General features: G+C 41.7%; 1 long non-coding RNA gene across 1 annotated transcript; it reads left to right on the top strand.

Annotated features, from left to right (window-relative positions):
- Positions 1-12,544: 12,544 nt before the first annotated feature.
- LOC110806427 (uncharacterized) lies at positions 12,545-14,062 on the top strand. The gene is made up of 2 exons (XR_015813681.1): positions 12,545-13,027; positions 13,130-14,062. It is a non-coding gene; the product is annotated as an uncharacterized LOC110806427 (long non-coding RNA).
- The last annotated feature ends 1,276 nt before the right edge of the window (positions 14,063-15,338 follow it).

The following is a 15,338-nucleotide window of genomic DNA, read 5'->3' as shown; positions in this document are numbered from 1 at the left end:
TCAAAATATGAAAATTTATGTCGTGATATATGTGAATTTGTAAAATATAAGCGTGTGACATTTTTTATTAGTAATAAACAAACTTTAATTTTAATTTTATTAATTTGTAGTGATAGTTGAGAACCATCTCACATACCTAATATTTTTTAGACTTAATATTTTGTGTTATTTATTTACGACTCTACTATAACCACCTAACTATTTTTACTCAAAGCCAAATATGATATTAATCATATTTTATCTTAATTTTATAATATGATAAAAATTCAATTTAAAACATCAATAAAAAAATCAGGTATCAATAATGTCAAAATTTTTCAATCACACACTATCATCATCCTTCAATTATGAAAAAATTCTTCATGAATCATCTTGTGTTTACATCTCACAGCAAAATAGAGTAGCACAATGTAAGAATAATCATATTTTAGCCACTACTTTAGCTTTTCTCTTACAAAACAACATTTCAAAATAATACTAGGGTGAAGTTATCTTTACTGCAACCTATATTATTAATTGTTTGCCTACAAGTGTATTTGAATTCAAATGTTCTCTTGAAATACTTCAGTACTTTTACCCAACAGTAAGTGTCATAAACCATTTAGTTATTCAGATATTTAAGTGTATTGCCTTTGTTCATATTCATTATCATCAAATAGGAAAACTTGATTAACATGTCATGAAATGTATATTTATGGGATACTCTGTAACGGCCCCGGAAATATTAAAATGAAATGAGTATTTAAATATATCGAATGCGGAAGCGAGATCAAAATTTCAGTTAACATCCCTTACACGAAAAACCAAACAAACGTACTTAAAATATAAAAGGTTAAACTAACTAAGAAAGAAAACTCGAAAATAAACTATGCGTATGACTACAGAGTCTCTAGGCATCCCCTTCGTCGTCCTCCTGCGGAACGGGCTCGGGAACCATGTCTTCCTGATCTGAAATGGTTAATTAAGGAGTGAGCTACACTAGCCCAGTAAGAACATCACGATATCTCACCGTCACGGAGATAAAGGTGGGTAGAAAACCACAAAAAGACCAATGGAGCATAATTTACAACAAAACCTTTTATCAATAATAAAACTTTTACCATCCACTTACCTTGGTGGAATTTATGAAAACAATATGAGAAAAACAATAACATTATCATAATCATTGAATAATCTAAGCTGTAAAACATAACACTTATCACGCCTCTTGTAATTCAATCATTGTATAACATATCTTTTTTTTCTCATTTACCAGCCTACTAGTATCCGTGGGGGTCCATAGGGGTTCCGCTACCCGTTAACCTTTAACATTCATAATCAGTTTCCAGGGCCGTCCCCATACCCCGTCCGGTATGGGCGCCAAAACCATGAACCTCAATACCCCGTCCGGTATGAGGGTGAAACGGGCCGTCCCCATACCCCGTCCGGTATGGGCGCCAAAACCATAAACCTCAATACCCCGTCCGGTATGAGGGTGAAACGGGCCGTCCCCATACCCCGTCCGGTATGGGCGCCAAAACCATAAGATCTCCATACCCCGTCCGGCATGTGAGACCACAATCCCGGTAGGGTTCCCTACGGACCCGGTCCGTCCACCATCTCCCAGGATATCTAGTCAGGCTGATCCCCCATAATACAATTATCAGTCTACACAATCTTTCATTTTCCTTTTCCTCAATCAGCATCATCAATTCACATTTAAACAAGCAAATCGTAATTCATACCAAACAGACAACATACAGTATCAGTTTTTCAGTCATTCAACCCATAATTAATAAAAACGTAGTACATGCACACAAATCTGTAAAATGAACACATCAAACCTCATTTTGCATTTAAAGCTGTAAACAGGCCAAATAACAGTAAATCATCAATCACACTAGACTCGGGCTCCATTAGCAACCTTAAGCAATTTCACACATGCGTTAATTCAAGAAATACCGTTTTATCATTTTGAACTTTAATACCGTGATAGGAAATAGGGTGAGGGGTCCTTACTTGTTTTCGAGATCCGAATACGATTCACAGTGCGCCTGCAGGCCGTCCCTAATTTTCTCTGAATTTTTCCCGGGGAACTGAAACACACTAACAGTACCTGCACGTGTTCCAAAAAAAATCCAAATTAGGCCCAGGGCCCCTTTCGGACCAAATCGCAACTCCGGCACGGCGGCTCCGCCGTGCTCCGGCGACGGCACCGCCGCTGGCGGCGGCGAGTCGCCTCGGGTTGACTGTTTCCGGCCGTTTTCGGCCGAATTCGGCCACACTCGCATTGGTCCTTGTCAGAAAACAACCCTAGGGCCCTCGGGAGGCCAAAAAATCACGGAAAAACGGAGCTTACCGGCGGCGGCGCTCTCGGGTGCAGCGGCTCTCCGGCGAGGTTCGTGTTTTGGTGATTCGGCTCCGGTCAACCTGTAGAGAAAAGAATGGTGATCACGGTGATATAAAAATTGCATCGAACGGAGGCCGGGAAGGGCCTCTTCGGAGGCAAAAACCGAGAGGGGGCGCGGCGGCGCCGCTGGGCTTCGGCCGCGTATTCCGGCCGTTTGGCCAGGATTTCGGCCTCGATTTGACCATAGGAGGAATCAGCGGGGAAAAACGAGTCGGGGGTATGAAATTTACCTCAATCGGCGGTCGAAAATTTCCCCGGTGCGGCGGCGAGTGGCGGCGGGTGGCGGCGGTCGGCCCCTGGTTCGTCTTCTCCGGCGAGCGGCTGGCGGCTAGGGTTTTTGGTCTGGTGTGGAGGTTCTATTTATAACCCCTTGCCTTTTGATCACAGCCGTTCATTTCGTTTTAATCTGGGCCGTTCGTTTTTGATTGAATCTGGGCCGTCCGTACGTTTGAATCTGGGCCGTCCGATCGCGTGATTGATCTGGGCCGTCGGATCGCACCCACGCGGATCGCCAACGTGGCTCCTTTCGGAGTGACGCGATCTTGCCACGTGGCAGGCCCTGGTTGGCCGGGACTGCTGACGTGGCTGCTGACGCGGCTGCTGACGTGCCCCCCCCCCCTTTTTTTTTTTTTTTTTTTTTTTTTTTTTTTTCCTCCTCCTTTCCGGGTGCTACAACTCTCCCCCCCATAAAGAAATTTGGTCCCCAAATTTGCCTCATTACTCTTGATCAAACAGATGAGGATATTGGGCCCTAAATTCTGATTCCAGCTCCCAAGTCGCCTCCCTAGGCGTGTGGTTCTGCCACAAGACTTTTACAAATGATATTTCCCGGTTACGGAGTATTCTGCTTTCTCGGTCCGTGATACTGACCGGTACTTCTTCATAAGACAAGTCCTCTCGGAGTGAAAGCGGTTCATGAGCCACGACATGAGAAGGGTCCGGATTGTACTTGCGCAGCATAGATACATGAAACACATTGTGAACCCGGGAAAGCTCAGGGGGCAGTGCAAGTCTGTAGGCAGTGGTACCAATCTTGTCTAAGATTTCAAAGGGTCCAATGTATCTGGGGTTTAATTTTCCCCTTCTGCCGAACCTACTAATTCCCTTGAAGGGGGTGACTTTAAGAAACACCCGGTCACCTTTCTCAAAGGCCAGGTCTCTCCTCCGGGTATCAGCATAGCTCTTTTGCCTACTCTGAGCCGTCTGGATGTTCTTCTTGATCTTAACTATCTTGGACGTGGTTTCTTCCACCAAATCCGGGCCAAACAATCTTCTATCGCCCACTTCCTCCCAACAAATCGGTGACCTGCACGGACGACCGTATAGCGCCTCGTATGGGGCCATGCCGATGCTTGCTTGGTAACTGTTGTTGTAGGCAAACTCTATCAGGGGTAGATGGTCGTCCCAATGGCCTCCGGAGTCAAGGACACAAGCTCGGAGCATATCCTCCAGCGTACGGATTGTCCTCTCTGATTGTCCATCGGTTTGGGGGTGGAAGGCAGTACTAAGGGACAGCTTTGTTCCCATAGCTTGCTGGAAACTATTCCAGAACCGAGAAGTGAATCTGGGATCCCTGTCGGACACCACTGTTACTGGGACCCCATGCAGTCTGACTATTTCCCGGACATACATTCTTGCCAACTTGTCCAACGAATCAGTCATTCTGATGGCCAGGAAGTGGGAAGACTTAGTGAGTCGATCAACAATTACCCATATGGCATCGTGTCCCGATCGTGCCTTGGGTAGTCCCGATACGAAGTCCATGGTGATGTGTTCCCACTTCCATTCTGGAATCGGTAAAGGCCGAAGCAACCCCCCTGGGCGTTGATGTTCTGCCTTGACCTGCTGACATACCAAGCACTTAGATACAAAGTCGGCTATATCTCTCTTCATCCCATTCCACCAGAATCGGGGTCGCATAGTTTGGTACATTTTTGTACTTCCTGGATGCATGGCGAACCTTGAACTATGGGACTCTGTCATGATGTCTCTTTTTAATTCATTGTCGTCTGGGACACACATTCTGTCCTTGAAACGAATCAATCCGTCGGCAGAGATCTGAAATTCTGAGTTCACTCCTTGTTCTGCATCCTTCTTGCGGTTTACTAGGGCAGGGTCGACTGACTGGGCTTCCTTTATTCTTTGGATTAACTCGGGTTGGACTGCTAGGTGGCTCAAACATGTGGCCCTCTTCAGATCTTGCAGTCGAACCTGCTGCGTAGCCCCAATGGACCTGCATTCCGAAACCATCAGATGGGCTAGGGTGCCTGCACTCTTCCTACTGAGGGCATCGGCTACTACGTTGCCCTTACCTGGATGGTATAGGATGTCACAATCATAGTCCTTGAGGAGTTCCATCCACCTTCTCTGACGCATGTTGAGATCCTTCTGAGTGAAGATGTGCTTCAAACTCTTATGATCGGTGTAGATCTGAAAGGTCTCTCCATACAAATAATGACGCCAGATTTTCAAGGCGTGTATGATTGCGGCAAGCTCCAAGTCATGGGTAGGATAGTTCTTCTCATGATTCTTTAGCTGTCTAGACCCATATGCTATAACCTTTCCATGCTGCATCAGGACACAACTCAGGCCCAGATAAGAGGCATCACTATAAACTGTATACCCTCCTGATCCGCTCGGTAGAGCCAGCACGGGTGCAGTAGTCAGTCGCTTCTTCAATTCTGAAAAACTCCTTTCGCAGTTCTCATTCCAATCAAACTTTGCATTCTTCTTTGTGAGTCGGGTTAGGGGGGCCGCTAGACTGGAGAACCCTTCGACAAACCAGCGGTAATAACCCGCCATCCCTAGGAAACTGCGAATTTCCTTAACTGTTGTCAGCCTTTTCCAACCAAGTACTGCTTCAACCTTTTCGGGGTTCACCGACACCCCTTCCTTCGATATAACGTGTCCTAGGAAGGCGGTTTGCTCGAGCCAAAATCCACACTTGCTCAACTTTGCATACAACTTCTTTTCCCTGAGTACCTGGAGGACTTGGGCAAGATGATGAACATGTTCTTCTCTACTTTTTGAGTAGACTAAGATATCATCGATGAACACGATGACAAATTTATCCAAAAACTCTCTGAAGATTCTGTTCATTAGATCCATAAAGATGGCCGGGGCGTTGGTTAGCCCAAACGGCATAACCAGGAACTCATAGTGTCCGTACCTGGTTCGGAATGCCGTCTTGGGGATGTCTTCAGCTCTCACTTTCACCTGATGGTAACCTGATCGTAGATCTATTTTAGAAAAGACCTGTGCACCCTGCAACTGATCGAAAAGGTCATCAATCCGGGGGAGAGGGTACTTGTTTTTAATTGTTACCTTGTTTATCCTTCTATAATCAATACACAGTCTCAACGTTCCATCTCCTTTCTTTGCAAAAGTAACCCCGGCACCCCATGGGGAAATGCTGTGTCTAATGAAGCCACTGTTTTGTAGCTCAGTGATTTGTTTCCTTAGCTCTTCCATCTCGATGCGGCTCATTCGGTAAGGAGCTACCGAGATGGGTTGGGTTCCTGGCTGTAATTCTATGGTGAACTCGACCTCTCTGTCCCCTAGTAGACCGGGCAGTTCATCCGGAAATACGTCTAGAAAGTCTCGGACTACTGGAATCTCTTGGATACAAACTTCCTTCTTGGGTTTACCTAGTTAGGGAAAATACAATATCAACGCACTGGGAATTAAGAAGAAAAGAATTTGTCATTAGGGAGAATCAGTACCGAATAATTTTATTAACTTGTAAATGGCTCCTCGTTGGGAGGATTAAATACAATCTTTTTATTAAAGCAGTCTATGGTGGCGTGATACGCCGCCAGCCAATCCATTCCTAGGATTACATCAAAATCCCCTGTGTCTAACCCTATCAGGTCTACCCTCAATTTCTTATCTGCTATCTCCACGGCACATGCCCTGTAGACAACCTCTCCTAGTAATGTCTCCCCCCCAGCGGTAGATACCAACAATAATGAATCTAGTCTATCAGGTGATACACAAATTTTGGAAGCAAGAACATGTGAAATAAAAGAATGTGATGCACCAGTATCAAACAAAATATGAGCAATGTGGCCAGAGATAGTATACATACCATGTACCACGTCCGGGTCTGCATCGGCATCCTTCTGGGTAAGGTTGTAAACTCTGCCCTGGATTGGAGGCCTCCCTTGATTCTGGTTCCTAGGGCACTCCCTCGCATAGTGCTGGGCACTACCGCATATGCGACATGTGTTGTTGAGGCGGTAGCAGGGTCGGTCCCCATGATCCCTGCCGCAGTACTGGCAGATCTTCCCACGAGCTGCCCCCATAGCCTGAGGAGGGCCCTGAACGGCAGGCCTGGGTCTCTTACTGGGTTGGACAGGCATGGTAGGCGCTGGCCTGCGGAGCGGGGCTGAAGGTCGGGAACTTCCCGTTAGCTGAGGGCGGGTGTCGAAGCTCCTTTCTATGATCTGCGCCTTTGCTAGGACTGCCGAATATGTCTCGAGCTCCATCACCAACAAGTGCTGTCTGATCTCCGGGCGGAGACCCCACTGGAATTTCCTGGCCTTTCGGCCCTCATCCAATAATGTCTCCGGGGCATGTCGACCCAGCTCCAGGAACTTGCGGGCATACTCCGACACTGTCATATTACCCTGGACCAACTGAGCAAATTCAATTTCCTTTAAATGTTGGATGTGCTTAGGGAGATACTCCGCATGGAAAGCCGCTAGGAACTGCTCCCAAGTAACTGGTACAGGCAAGGTGGCCCGCTTGAGCTCCCACCAGCGTACTGCTTCCCCTACCAGCATGTAGGAGGCAATGGCAGCCCTCTGCTCAGGAATTACTCCCAAGGTCTCAAATGCTCTCTCAGTCTCCGTCAGCCAGTATTGGGCCTCTTCGAAAGAGGATCCCCCTGAAAAAGTAGAAGGGTTCAGTCTCCTGTACCTCTCTATGAAGCCGGGGTCGATCAAGGAGGGAGCGAGGTCCCGAGGTAAAGGAACTGGGGCCGGCTGAGGGTGAACTGGGGGACCCTGTGGTGGCGCCTGCTGATGGGGTGGGGGCACTGGAATATGCTGTGGCGGTACCTGTTGGTACTGTGGCTGTGGTACCGGGTCGTACCGCGGCTGTGGTGCCGGGTGGTACTGTGGAGGAACAGGCTCCTGCCGGGGTGGCTCGGGATCAGCCTGCTGTAACGGGGGCTCAACCTGCGCTAGCGGAGGAGGTCCGGGTAACTCCCTTCTCTCCTCTTGCCTTCGCTGGGCAGCTACGAGAGCTTCCACCATTTTATATAATCTGTCCAAATCCTCCCGAAGTGAATTATCTTGGGCCGCTCGGTTTAGTGGGGGCCTTCCTCTCCTCATTTCTGTGTACCTGCATTTACAAGGAATGGTTGAGTAACGACCCATCGGTGAGTATTTTTTTTTTTAAAGGACTATAGTGTAAGGGATGGGCCCGAGGAAATGCGGCTCTGATACCAACTGTAACGGCCCCGGAAATATTAAAATGAAATGAGTATTTAAATATATCGAATGCGGAAGCGAGATCAAAATTTCAGTTAACATCCCTTACACGAAAAACCAAACAAACGTACTTAAAATATAAAAGGTTAAACTAACTAAGAAAGAAAACTCGAAAATAAACTATGCGTATGACTACAGAGTCTCTAGGCATCCCCTTCGTCGTCCTCCTGCGGAACGGGCTCGGGAACCATGTCTTCCTGATCTGAAATGGTTAATTAAGGAGTGAGCTACACTAGCCCAGTAAGAACATCATGATATCTCACCGTCACGGAGATAAAGGTGGGTAGAAAACCACAAAAAGACCAATGGAGCATAATTTACAACAAAACCTTTTATCAATAATAAAACTTTTACCATCCACTTACCTTGGTGGAATTTATGAAAACAATATGAGAAAAACAATAACATTATCATAATCATTGAATAATCTAAGCTGTAAAACATAACACTTATCACGCCTCTTGTAATTCAATCATTGTACAACATATCTTTTTTTTCTCATTTACCAGCCTACTAGTATCCGTGGGGGTCCATAGGGGTTCCGCTACCCGTTAACCTTTAACATTCATAATCAGTTTCCAGGGCCGTCCCCATACCCCGTCCGGTATGGGCGCCAAAACCATGAACCTCAATACCCCGTCCGGTATGAGGGTGAAACGGGCCGTCCCCATACCCCGTCCGGTATGGGCGCCAAAACCATAAACCTCAATACCCCGTCCGGTATGAGGGTGAAACGGGCCGTCCCCATACCCCGTCCGGTATGGGCACCAAAACCATAAGATCTCCATACCCCGTCCGGCATGTGAGACCACAATCCCGGTAGGGTTCCCTACGGACCCGGTCCGTCCACCATCTCCCAGGATATCTAGTCAGGCTGATCCCCCATAATACAATTATCAGTCTACACAATCTTTCATTTTCCTTTTCCTCAATCAGCATCATCAATTCACATTTAAACAAGCAAATCGTAATTCATACCAAACAGACAACATACAGTATCAGTTTTTCAGTCATTCAACCCATAATTAATAAAAACGTAGTACATGCACACAAATCTGTAAAATGAACACATCAAACCTCATTTTGCATTTAAAGCTGTAAACAGGCCAAATAACAGTAAATCATCAATCACACTAGACTCGGGCTCCATTAGCAACCTTAAGCAATTTCACACATGCGTTAATTCAAGAAATACCGTTTTATCATTTTGAACTTTAATACCGTGATAGGAAATAGGGTGAGGGGTCCTTACTTGTTTTCGAGATCCGAATACGATTCACAGTGCGCCTGCAGGCCGTCCCTAATTTTCCCTGAATTTTTCCCGGGGAACTGAAACACACTAACAGTACCTACACGTGTTCCAAAAAAAATCCAAATTAGGCCCAGGGCCCCTTTCGGACCAAATCGCAACTCCGGCACGGCGGCTCCGCCGTGCTCCGGCGACGGCACCGCCGCTGGCGGCGGCGAGTCGCCTCGGGTTGACTGTTTCTGGCCGTTTTCGGCCGAATTCGGCCACACTCGCATTGGTCCTTGTCAGAAAACAACCCTAGGGCCCTCGGGAGGCCAAAAAATCACGGAAAAACGGAGCTTACCGGCGGCGGCGCTCTCGGGTGCAGCGGCTCTCCGGCGAGGTTCGTGTTTTGGTGATTCGGCTCCGGTCAACCTGTAGAGAAAAGAATGGTGATCACGGTGATATAAAAATTGCATCGAACGGAGGCCGGGAAGGGCCTCTTCGGAGGCAAAAACCGAGAGGGGGCGCGGCGGCGCCGCTGGGCTTCGGCCGCGTATTCCGGCCGTTTGGCCAGGATTTCGGCCTCGATTTGGCCATAGGAGGAATCAGCGGGGAAAAACGAGTCGGGGGTATGAAATTTACCTCAATCGGCGGTCGGAAATTTCCCCGGTGCGGCGGCGAGTGGCGGCGGGTGGCGGCGGTCGGCCCCTGGTTCGTCTTCTCCGGCGAGCGGCTGGCGGCTAGGGTTTTTGGTCTGGTGTGGAGGTTCTATTTATAACCCCTTGCCTTTTGATCACAGCCGTTCATTTCGTTTTAATCTGGGCCGTTCGTTTTTGATTGAATCTGGGCCGTCCGTGCGTTTGAATCTGGGCCGTCCGATCGCGTGATTGATCTGGGCCGTCGGATCGCACCCACGCGGATCGCCAACGTGGCTCCTTTCGGAGTGACGCGATCTTGCCACGTGGTAGGCCCTGGTTGGCCGGGACTGCTGACGTGGCTGCTGACGCGGCTGCTGACGTGGCCCCCCCCCCCCCTTTTTTTTTTTTTTTTTTTTTTTTTTTTTTTTTTTTTCCTCCTCCTTTCCGGGTGCTACATACTCTCCATCTCAAAAAGTATATAAATATTACTATCTGACTACCTATAAATTTTATATGTCTGCGGATGTCACTTTATTTAATAAGGGTCTTACTTCACTGAATCTTATATTCATATGATAACTTATAATGAAAAATAAAGAACATAAACATTACCACATATTTCAAAATCATTATCGTAATAAAATATTTAGAATCTATTAGAAAACTTACCACTATAAAAAAACATTCAAAATTCATCATATCAATATATCATATCAGACTATAGGTTTTCTCAAATATATACAATGAAAGAGACGTCGAATACAAAGATAAAGCATGTTTAATAATCTAATATTGATCATGAAACTAAGGTAAATCCCGAAAAACTTATAAAATTATATGATAATGATTTATCTGTTATACTTCGTAAATGTACAAAAGAGTGCACTAAACATCATCTATATCATATTTAATAATTTGTGTTATTTGATAAATGTTCATCAACCAATAGAAATTTATTCACAAGTTTAAATAATTGGTGTATCCCTAACACAGTATTTGATGCATTATCATGCAAAAAATAGAGAAATACTATGAGTGTGGAAATGTAGGCACTTGACAAATGGTGGATATACCATATTATTGTTATAAAAAGTTATGAGAATAAACAACAAACACTAAGATAACACCAAATAAAATAATTTGAAATCAATAAACTAGGTAAGTTTGAGTATGTTATAAGAATTGAAGTTGTCAACTCTAAATTTATAATTTTTATCTTTTAACATAAATACATTCATTATATTTTAAAAGACACTGACAATTTAATATGCAAACTAGTTAGTGTTCATATTTATTTTAATCATAAATTATGAATAGCAGATGAAGAATACACTGGTAAATAATAAAATGTATCATATATTAGTTGTGATATTGATCTACCTATTTTACACAATACTAGACATTGCCTATGTAATAAGTATTATAAGTCAATTTATAAAAATCTGAAAGAACTGCACCTATAAACTGCTTATATAATACTATGATATTTCAAAAGGTCATCAGAAAAATGAATTATATTTAAGAATAATGAAACATAATTCATACAAGCCTATAATTATGCAGATTATGTAGGGCCAGTTGTAGGTACAATATCAACTATAGATTATTGTACCTTCTTTATAAGCAATTTAGTCACTTCAAGAAATAATAAATAAAATATAGTTGCAAGATTAAGTACATAATCATAATTTCGAACAATAACACAAGGGGTGCGTAAACTAATATGGATAAAAATAATAATATAATATCTTAATATAAAGTAAAAAATCCAATGCATTTATACTGTGACAATAAATCGGTTATAAGCATCGGTTACAATCTAGTGCAATATGACCGAATCAAACACATTGAGATCGACATTTATTTTATCAAAAAAAAAAAAAAAAACTAGACAACAACTTAATATTTACTCTATATATATTTGCCAATTATCAACTGGCTGACATGTTAACTATATGTGTAAGTAATCGAATATTCTAAGATCATATTGGTAAATTAAGAATAGACAACATCTATTATTCAGCTTGAGGAAGAATATTAAAAAAGAAAAAGAAATTATGGTATCAAATAATAAGAAAATCAAAAAATAAATAAGAACATTAGAAACAAAACAAATCAAATAATAAAATCATATCATTTGTAATTAATTATTTAATTTTTCATCATAGAGAACATGGTTATAATATTCAATTGAATACACGTTCTAATAATATTTTTAATATATAAAATATGAATTATAATGCATATATTTTATCATTTTTATTTTATTTTTCAATTCAATTTTCCAATGTTTTATTTAGAGTGTTTGTTTATTGAGATGTTAGAATAATATGAAGGTGTATATCTATCCACATCTTTTTAATCTTAAAAATTAAGTTTGTGAAATTATTATTAGTTCCATATATGCTTATACAACTAGCCCGTAAAAATATTTACAAAATAAAAATAGTTTTTAAGTTAAAAATTCCCGTATGCTATAAATTGTTGTGAAGAGCATTTTTTATATAAAAAATTATGTTTAATTAATTATTGTGCGAAATAAATAATGAATGTTAAATATTAAAAAAAATATATAATAGTTAAAATTAATTATTATAACTATTCAAATTATATTTTTGAGTATTTGAAATATTATTAAGTAAAATAAGAATTTGTTTCTGATTTTTTTAAAAATGAAATTAAAAATAAAAAACAAATTATTATTTTTTCATTATTAATCTTATAACATAATTAATTAAATATAATACCGATTTAATTATAGTTGAAAGAGACTTCACCATTTTTTTTTCTTTTCTTCTTACGAGGACGATGATAAGCTCGAGGGGTTGGAGCCGCGCGTCACGCACCCGCTACAAAGAGAGCGTGACCACCTCTCTAAAAAAGAAAATCGTCCCTGTCAGCAGTATAGATCTTTTTGGTTTGGCTAACATAGATAAACAAAACACTCGGTATTTACTGACTCTCACATTCGAGTCTCCTCCATCGATAACAGAGAGCTTTTGATCTTTAGCTGATTTTAGGAGGGAAATGGACTCTTGAACTTCCAAAATCCCCAATTTCAGATTACCAGAAATTAATTACCAAACACTTTTTACTTCTTCATTCTTCCTTACAATTCACCACAGGAATCCAAAGCTTGGACACGACTAGACGAGGAGAGGAGATTTGGAGAGGAAGAAGACAATGTTTGCTGCAGAAAACGGACTGAAAGGAGATCCCAGACTTAAAGGCATATCGGAAGCCGTTAGGGTTGTTCCTCACTTCCCTAACCCAGGTTATTCTTCTTCTTCTTCTAATATAATCTCTCTGCTCTGTTTTTTCTGTGCGGAATTTCGTCGAACATGACATGCGTCTGCATTGTTGGTTCTGGAAACAGGAATAGTGTTTCAAGATATCACGACGTTGTTTCTTGATGACAAGGCGTCTAAAGACATGGTCGACATTATTGTATATTTTTACAGATATAAGGACATTTCTCTCGTTGCCGGTACCGTAGGATACTGCATGTCTCTTTTCCTTCTCCTTCTTCTTTAATATTATTATCATCCTTAATATTATTACTTATTAATCTGTTCCTAACTCTGTGTTTATTGGGAAAAAATAATATGCGTTTCTTTCTTTTACAATTATTTACCCGGAGAATTTATTGAAGACCCAGATTTGGAAAAAAAAGATTTCGCTTGTTCAGATTTGTGTTTTCCATTACCGACTATGTTTCCTCGTTTGCAATGATTTATTTTCCAAATGATGTTCCTGGGCTCCTCTTCAAGACTTGATCTTTTGGGTTTTGTTTTCACTTTTTTTTACTTGTTCCTTTCAGAAAGTTATGTGCTTGCCTACTTCTTGTCTTCTTTCTCTAACATGGGTTTAAGGTTTAGTTGCTTCCTTTCAAAGTTTCTACATTTGGAGTTGCTCTAAAATTATATTTGTTCTGTTTTCTGCATACAATACGGTTAGAAGTCCAAAAAGAGAAGACTTCCAAAACTCAGAAGACGAAAAACTAAGCTGATTTCGCTCACATATTTGTTTTATTGTGTTTTCGTCTCCTTAATTCAGATTTCTGTCAGGATTCGAGATACAGCGTGCTCGAGCTCACAAAATGAATTGTGGGCACCCGTCTTTGTAGACTTCATACAGTCATACTGAAAAAGAAAACAGTTTCCAGGAAATGTAACCTTAATGTTGGAAGCCTGAGCTTATAATAATTGTTGATGTTTAATGCAGTGAATTTTTGTTTTTCCAAACGTTGGTAATGTCTTCGAATATTGTGTAGGAGTGGAAGCTCGAGGGTTTATGATTGGTCCATCAATTGCATTTGCTTTAGGTGCAAAGTTTGTTCCTTTACGGAAACCCAGAAAGTTGCTAAGTATTCTTTGTTTTAAGCAAGAACTGAAAATGGGGTTGTAGATGGAAATGATTTAACTGTTGAAGGCGTATATAAACCATTTGAACCAACTTTCTTTAGCATAAAAATTGGTCATTCAAATGTTGGGTTTATTAGCTGTATCTTGATCCAAAGGATAAGCTTCCTCATGACAACCTACATTTTTAAAGCTTGTCCTCAAAATGATAAGCTAGAATATCCAAAGCCAAAAGAGCTTATAAGCTCAAGAAAGAAGGAAAAAATAAAGAATGCCAATTCAAACGGCCTACAGAAATATATAGGAGCACATGGTTGATTGAATAGTGGCTTATATATCTGAGGATTGAATCCATAACGGCTGGATTCTTATGCCACATTAGATGGTGGAAGGATTGGCATTTGCAGCTTTTGGATAATGGACTAGTATGTTTAATTCACTAATATACATGCTCTAATTTGCTTGGATTTGAAAAATTGGCCTTTTGAACATTTAATAGAATTGAGTGTTAATAATGCTTCAGCTCAATAGTTGTTAATTCACTTATAAGGCAAACCAGATTCAAAGAAGCCACTCCAATCTTCAGATGTTCATGACTTCATCCATACTTCGCATATTTTGAATCGACTGAATTTTAGAGCTGTCAGCTTGCAAAAGTGATGGCTGATGAGAAAAAGCAAACTGCAAAATTCTTTTTCACTCTGGTGTTGCTTCAACCGCATTGTCCTCAATGGCAAAATACTCATGTTGGCCTAGATGTTTGTTGTAATGCCCTAATTAATTTTAATTATAATTAAAATTAATAAATAAATATAATTTTTAATTTTTATTTAAGGTAAAAATAAAAAAATTAAATGGATGATGAAATTAAAAACAATTTAAAAAAAATGGATAAAAATTTGGGTTTTAGAGTTATTTTTGAAAGAAAAATAAAAAATTATTGGTCAAAATATAATTTAAAAAAATTGTGTCACATACGACGAATCTGAGCGCGTTGTGTGGCAAGCCACGTTGATGCGGTGTCACGCGGGAGGCTATGCTGGCGATCCGTGTGCCGCGATCGGACGGTCCGAATTTGTTCTTGCGCGCACAGACGGTTTGGATCCGTTCCCTCCTCAGATGCGATCGGATGACTTAGATCAAACCGCGATTAACGGTTCAGATTCACTCCCTATTTAATCGCGATCGGACGGTTCAGATCAAAAGCGATTGACGACCTAAATT

Source organism: Carica papaya, chromosome 7, assembly GCF_054855325.1.
Source record: "Carica papaya isolate Zhongbai chromosome 7, ASM5485532v1, whole genome shotgun sequence".
Lineage (NCBI taxonomy): Eukaryota > Viridiplantae > Streptophyta > Magnoliopsida > Brassicales > Caricaceae > Carica > Carica papaya.
This window is presented reverse-complemented; position numbering and strand designations above follow the sequence as displayed.